We start from the raw sequence: 7,863 nt of genomic DNA, 5'->3' as shown, positions 1-7,863 counted from the left end.
ATGTCCGGATTAACGAGTTACCGTTCCGAGTAAGGATCTCCGGAATAACGAGTAACCGTTCCGAGTAAAGCTGTCCGGAATAACGAGTTATCGTTCCGAGTAAAGTTGTCCGGATTAACGAGTTATCATTCCGAGTAAAGATGTCCGGATTAACGAGTTATCGTTCCGAGTAAAGATGTCCGGATTAACGAGTTATCGTTCCGAGTAAAGATGTCCGGATTCACGAGTTACCCTTCCGAGTAAAGCTGTCCGGATTAACGAGTTATCGTTCCGAGTAGGGTGTCCGGATTAACGAGTTACCGTACCGAGTAAGGATGCCCGGATTATCGGGTTATCGTTCCGAGTAAAGATGTCCGGATTAACGAGTTACCGTTCCGAGTAGGATGTCCGGATTAACGAGTTATCGTTCCGAGTAAAGCTGTCCGGATTAACGAGTTACCGTTCCGAGTAAAGATGTTCGGATTAACGAGTTATCGTTCCGAGTAAAGATGTCCGGATTAACAAGTTACCGTTCCGAGGAAGGGTGTCCGGATTAACAAGTTACCGTTCCGAGTAAGGATGTCCGGATTAACGAGTTATCGTTCCGAGTAAAGCTGTCCGGATTAACGAGTTATCGTTCCGAGTAAGGATGTCCGGGTTAACGAGTTGTCGTTCCGAGTAAAGATGTCCGGATAAACGAGTTACCGTTACGAGTAGGGGTGTCCGGATTGACGAGTTATCGTTCCAAGTAAAGCAGTCCGGACTAACGAGCTTTGTTCCCGAGTAATGATGTCCGGATTAACAAGCTATAGTTCGAAGTAAGGATGTCCGGATTAACGAGTTATCCTTCTTAGTAATGATGTCCGGATTAACGAGTTGTCGTTCTAAATACGACTGTTCGGATTAACGAGTTATCGTTCTGAGTTAGGCTGCCCGGATTAACAAGTTATCGTTCCTAGTAAAGCTGTCCGGATTAGCGAGTTATCGTTCCGAGTCAGGCTGTCCGGATTAGCGAGTTATCGTTCCGAGTAAGGATGTCCGGAATAACGAATCGTCATAAGTAGTAATGTACTTTGTATAGAGATAAACGTTCAGAAAATTAATTGTCCGGATTCACGAGGCCGGACAAAGGAACTTTCCCTGTCTTTCACAAATTTGAAAGTTAGTATTAGGTGGCAAGGCAAGGTAAGGAGAGAAGACCGGTTGGCGCCTCTCACATCTCAATATTTATTTTACATTTATCAGTGCTGTTGTTTAAAGGAAGTCTGTTATGATACAATACCAATGTCAAATATATGTTTCAGAAATATATATGTACCTATTACACCTTCATAATTAATATTTTTGTAAATGTCGTGATAAATATAGGATATTTCATTTCTCGGAACATCAATCAGCCATCCTTTTACTTCATGTTAAATTCTACAAACTACCGATAAACATTTGGAACAATTTATTTCCACTTTATTACCAATGTAAGTAGTTGTGCTATTTCGTTCAATACCTTTTGGAACGAATGCATGTGGATTAATGTGTATTTCACTAATACCATTGCGCTATGAAATAAAACACTTTTAATCACAAAGTATTGCTTCGTGATTCATTGATGTGAAATTTAAGTGGAATTACCATGTTTTCGGAATAAGAGAATCACAGTACCTCTGGTACACCGAGGCGTGATATCGGCATCATTAGCTAAATGGACTGATTGTATATTCCTAACGACATTGGAGACGATGACGCATTCTATCAGAGTTAAAGGTTGTTTGGGTTTTTTTTTCGGTTTTTTTCAGAGCTAAAGGTTGTGTGCAGCGCACGAACTGCACGTTGTGTTATATAGTAAAGCTTCAGATAGTTATAGTATTTTAAGTCTCTTCTTTTTCAGGACTAATTGTTTACACAAACTTATACATGCTCTATGACCGTTGCTTATATAGATGAGGTGAAATGGGGTTTAACGTCGCGTCGCGTTCAACATTATTGCGCTTATATTGCGAGGGGTATGATGTGCGCGTGTGTGTGTGACTGCTTGTGCATTGAATATACAATATACTGACTCCGAGTCGACCAATCCTTGTTTTATCGCCTCAATTCCGAGCGCCAGGCAGGGAAACAATGAGTACCATCTTTTAACGTCTTAAAGTATGCCGCCACCTCGGATCGAACAACCGACCTTCCGCTCTCAGGGCATAAGCTCTACCCACTACAATCCAGTGATTGACATCATGAGCATCGATCTATGCAAATGGGATACGATGACATGCATCAACCAAGTCAGCGAGCTTGACCAAGCGATCCCGTTAGTCGCCTCTTACGACAAGCATTGTCGCCTTTTGCGGCAAGCATGGGTTGCTGAAGACACAAAAAATATGTATGGCTTTATTAACAAAACAATGATATTCGTAAATATTTAGCTTTAGCTTAAGGGCTTAGAATTGTTTTCATATTTCGTAATCAGGCCCTGTACAGTAACGTGTGTTGTGTATTCCTATCAACTTATAAATTCGTTCGCGGTGAAATCAACACCATGATATATGCCACGTTTTCACAACAACTTCTTAATTACATCCTTGTTATGAGTGAGTGAGTGAGTGTGGTTTTACGCCGCTTTAGCAATATTCCAGCAATATCACGGCGGGTGTTGTGACACAGTGACATTTCAAATGTTAATAGCCTGTAAAACGTACTTAACACAACAACTGCGCGAGCTTACAGCTGATACCCATATAATACGATTCGGTTTAATAAATCTCGTCCAATTTACGAGAGTAATTGAATACACGTTAATGTTACCAACAACAGTTGGAAACAGCAAAATTAATTTAGATCATTGTTTTTTTAATCTCTCCTTTACGACCCCATCTGAATATATTTTAGACTATTGTCTAGTTGAATCGGTGAAAATAGTAATTGTTTGTCAAACAGACGCGACAAATAAATGTCATAAAAAATAAATACGGGGTCAAACAGAAATTGAATCATCCATTATAAATGATAAATATCTTTATACCTGGGAAGCGAAGTAATTTGATCTGAATTAAATAGATTTTTGGATGAATAATGGAAAAAGTAGCCGGCCCCTTCTGGTGTCGGGGGTCTGAGATGAGACTAGAAGGGGTGAATCTTACGGCGCCCAACGCAGGGTGGGCTCCGAAAGGGATGGGAGGTCGACTCTCAAATATCTCCTAATCATACTTTGTTTGATGTAACTCGGTGCTGCTAATCTTATATCGACGATTGAAACAGTGAGCATGTAGTTTTATATTATTGTTGGCGTGAAAATAGAAGGCAATGATATCTTTAGGATTTTTATTTTCATTGTGATGAATTTTGTACTGAATTATTCCTTCTGTTGAGTTTTTTAAATTAATTTCTCGTTGGAAGTAAAGAAACACAACCAATATCTGATCTGAACTGGTTTTGTTTCTGTGTTAACGTGATGGCATAGAAATTTAACTGTTAATGATAAATGGGGCAGTTTTCTTAATTTCCTTAATAAACACAATTTTCACGTACATATGCTGGAACGTTGATAAAAACGGGAAACAAACGTCTCCAACAAATACTTTCCGGTTTCAAAATATCCTAATGATGATGTATGTTTGAATGTTTGAAATTTAAATCTGGTTTTAAAATATTTCGTTTTCAATAATACAGGCGTTGTTCAATTTGTTTCAAATCAGGGGCAAATCACCACACACACCTTACTAATTGTGAACCTGCTTCTGAAGGGGGTGGGGGGTGGGGTCTTGCGCATCGTGTAAAAATAATTAAAGGGATATAACTGGATACCAAGGATTCGTTAATCTGAATTATTAAAAGCAAGCAATTTCACTTGAAACGTCCGGATTAACGGGGGTTTCTGTGGACGCGCCTTGGCAAGCACAGATTACACTGCCCGTTACATAATACTCTCCTACACTGTTATATATGCAGTGTCAACTTTCGTTAGAATAAGGTTCGTTGAATCGCAGCGGTATATTGAGATGTGTTGAACGTACTGGTTAATTTAAAAAATCCCCCAACGTACACCAACAAAAAACGAGATACGTTTGCAGGAACGTGTCACAAGTGAACATTTTGAGATCGATAGAAATGGGAACTATCTAACTTTATTTTTGCATTTTAATAAAATAGTCATATATTTTATTCATTTTGTTTGTAATAACTTCAACAGTTTGGGGAATTTATCGTCTCCACGACCAATGACACAAGCGTAACGTATACGAGCCGCACACATTAACGTGAACAAGTCATGTATATATGTGTCTGGTTTGAACTTACAAAAACAAGGTATATAATTTTTAGAAATAATAATTCATTAAAAAGTCAACACATACAAAAAGTATAGATTTCGTTAACTTTAATGTGTTTTGAATTTCTCGTTTCACATCTGTTTGGAAATGATAAATTGTTTGTTTGATTCACCTGTGGAGTGTCAACAAGACAATCTACTTTTTCCCGCTGGGCTCGTAATCCGGGGACAAAGCGTCACAGTTGCCATAGAAACCCCCTGCTGTGATAATACAGACGGGATTGTGAACACCCTTCCTACTCTTCCTCTGTCCAAGTGCATTGTGGGTGGTCGAGGGGGGGTCTCTCAATCACGTGATCGTTACATAAATATCTGGCGGTCTGGCAGGCCTTAATTATAACTATGGGAGGGGCTGTAGTTAATTCAATAAAATTCGACTCGCTGCATATGTTTGATTTCTTTAGGGAAGCACAACGAGAATTCGTGACAATCCACATGTTTTAAAGTCGCGTTGTATTAATAAACTACATATTCCGTCACGAATATGAAATACACACGTAACCAAATCTCAATTATGACAGAAAAAAAAGCTTTGAATCACATTTAATTAACTCTTTTCTTGAAAGTGGTTACACGATAACCAAACGTTTCATTCCTTGGATGCTGACGACGAAGTAGATTGTATTTAAACAGACCATTCAGTATAATGTTTAGTATTTATTCCAACAGGTTCGAAACCAGTGGATCTTTTATTTATGCAAACAGTCCACAAATCTAGTCGTGTCACAGAGTATATATTTCACATCAGTCCAGTCCAGCGTTATTCCTACACTTACATCATCATCAGTACTGGTTTCAAGAAGGAGAAGGTTTTCTCTCTGTTCGTTTGTTGTTTAACACCGCACTCAGCAATATCACAGCCACATGACGGTGGTCTGTGTAAATAAGGACCACGTGATCTCTATGCTTGCCCCATGAGCATCGATATATTGGGATCCGATGACAAAAGAAGAAGAAGAAGATGTATTGACGATACACTTACCTAGGAAATATATAATCTAATAAAGTTATTCATTCAAATACACAGATTTTTGCCAGTCTCGATTAACATGAGGCATGTTTGGGGGTATCTCAGAATTGTAGCAGAATTTATTACGCCGTTTCACAAAGCGATTTTTCGTTTGTTCGGTAACAGTATGCAAGATTCACTTTATAGAGCAATCAGGAATAGTTGAGCCATGGGGATGTGTTTGAGAGTGCCGACGACATTAGACGGATAAGACACGCCCAGGCATACTTTAATGTGTTCAGATACTTTAACTGAAAAGACAATGACGGAATCGTGTCAGTGTGATATGTGGTTAAGGTTAAGATGCGAAATCAGGTAAAAAGACCGAACATGCGAGCATAACGAAGGGCGGAGACGAAGATATGAAGACTTTAAAAAAGATCTTATTCACAAAAGGGATGTTCTTAATATTTTTTAGAATGCCTAAACCATGTTTACTTGTGCAGTGTAGTATTGGCACATGTTTTGTTTCAGAAAATATTGAAATTCTCGCATCACGTGAACACCGATTTAACACCCAGACCATATTGTTATTAAGGATTTAATCACTTAACAATTCCTATTCCGTTGACAGGCATGTTAAACTGATGTCAACTCGGCCGGGATCACGACTCTCCTAGATTTGTTAGTAAACATGTGACTCGGGAGATAAAACTGCTTTATTGTACCACGAATAAAACATGACCGAATAAAAAAGGTAACAATTCTGTTCAATTTCTGGAGATAAAAATCGCAAAACATCATCCGTTGTGTGATTATATCCGATGCAAAACGTAACGAACACTGTGTTATGTTCATGAATTATATTATAATGTACATGTATTATGAGAAATGATTATAACAGTGTTTCGTACATTTAACAATATAATTAAAAGTCAAAATCATTTGTAAAGTATAAAAGAATAATAAAAACAACAGAATTAAATATGAATTAATCATTACCGGAAATATCGCCAAGCACCGCGCATTTCGCCATGGTGTTGTTGCAAGTGGCATTCTGACCTGTGTGTGTATTTACCAAGTACCCATACCCTTCCTCTACTGGTTCGTGTGATGATTTGATGACACATCAAATATGTTCCAAATTCGAGTTTTAATAAAAGTTTACTTAAATTTTATGAAAACTTTGTGCAACGTGGTCTGGAACAAGGAATGCAGTCAAACGAAGGGAAGATTGGTAACTTCTGAATGATCAAAGGGAGATGACTCTCACCAAAGTTTCAGTAAACACCATGAACAAAAAACCCTGCAACTATAAGATGTCGAGCGTTATTTGCAACCGAAACAAAACTGCAACCTGACGTATTTAACAACCTGAAATAAAACTGAATTGTAATTATATAACTATTTGCTATCATGGCATTAAATAGATAACAGATACACGTTAATTTATGCGCCAATATTCGAAGCGTACATATAATATATCAACCAAGGCTATTACGTTTAAGCGTAAAATAATTTGTTTTATCGAATAAAATGTGAAAATTAACAGATGCAGAGCATCAAAACCTAGCCGCATCACAACATCAGTATCAAGGATGATGTTGAAAAGTGTTTGCAACACCGTAAAGATATGGAAACATACTTTTCATTTTCAATTAATCCCCACACAAGAACAGGCACCCTACTACACTGCCGGCCAAAAGAAAGCATACACTTAAAACTTGGACTGGACCCAGATCAAATACATCACCATCGACCATTTCTTGTTTTCTTTTAGTTTAGCCACCTTCAAACATGGGAGTATACTTTCTTTTGACCGGCAGTGTAGTTTCATGTGTAAGTCAAAGTTATTGTAGCTTGATATTTGTGAAAACCCTCCTGAAGGATTACAGAAAGTAATAGAGCTATGCTCTTGAAACAAACTTCACGTTTTAATTTTAGCAAGTTCTCAAAATGTGAAGGTGGAAAATGTCCCAGAGAAACACTGAAAGGTTTATAAGTTTGACATTGAACACAAACCTTCAAATTCTTCAAGAAAAACGCCCAGACCCAAGGTTTTAAACTCCTGTAGATTTCAGTAGGTGCCTGACCTGTGAAGATCCGGGGAAGAATAGCTCTTCGGCAACCATGCTTGCCGTAAAAGGTGACTATGCTTGTCGTAAGAGGCGACTAACGGGATCGGGTGGTCAGACTTTCTGACTTGGTTGATGTATGTCATCGATCCCAATTGCGTGGATCGATGCTCATGGTGTCAGCCACTGGACTGTCTGGTCCAGACTCGATTATTTACAGACCGCCGTCATAAAGCTGGACTATTGCTGAGTTCGGCGTTAAACAACAAACAAACAAACAACAAACATTAGGTGCCTGCATGCACAAAGTTAAGGGAAGGGGTTGTACAACATTTCAGGAAACAACTCTACCCATTAGTTCCTCAGTATTCAGGGCGGTAGGGTAGCCTAACGGTTTAAGTGTTAGCTGGTTACGCCGTTGGCCCGGGTTCGATTCCCACTTGAATACAATGTGTGAAGCCTGGTTCTGGTGTTGCGGGAATATCGCTGAAAGAGACGTGCGAGACCATACTCACTCACTCACTCTCACCAGTCAGTGATAGGTA

The sequence above is a fragment of the Haliotis rufescens genome, unplaced genomic scaffold, assembly GCF_023055435.1.
Source record: "Haliotis rufescens isolate VD_foot unplaced genomic scaffold, xgHalRufe1.0.p SCAF_9, whole genome shotgun sequence".
Lineage (NCBI taxonomy): Eukaryota > Metazoa > Mollusca > Gastropoda > Lepetellida > Haliotidae > Haliotis > Haliotis rufescens.
This window is presented reverse-complemented; position numbering follows the sequence as displayed.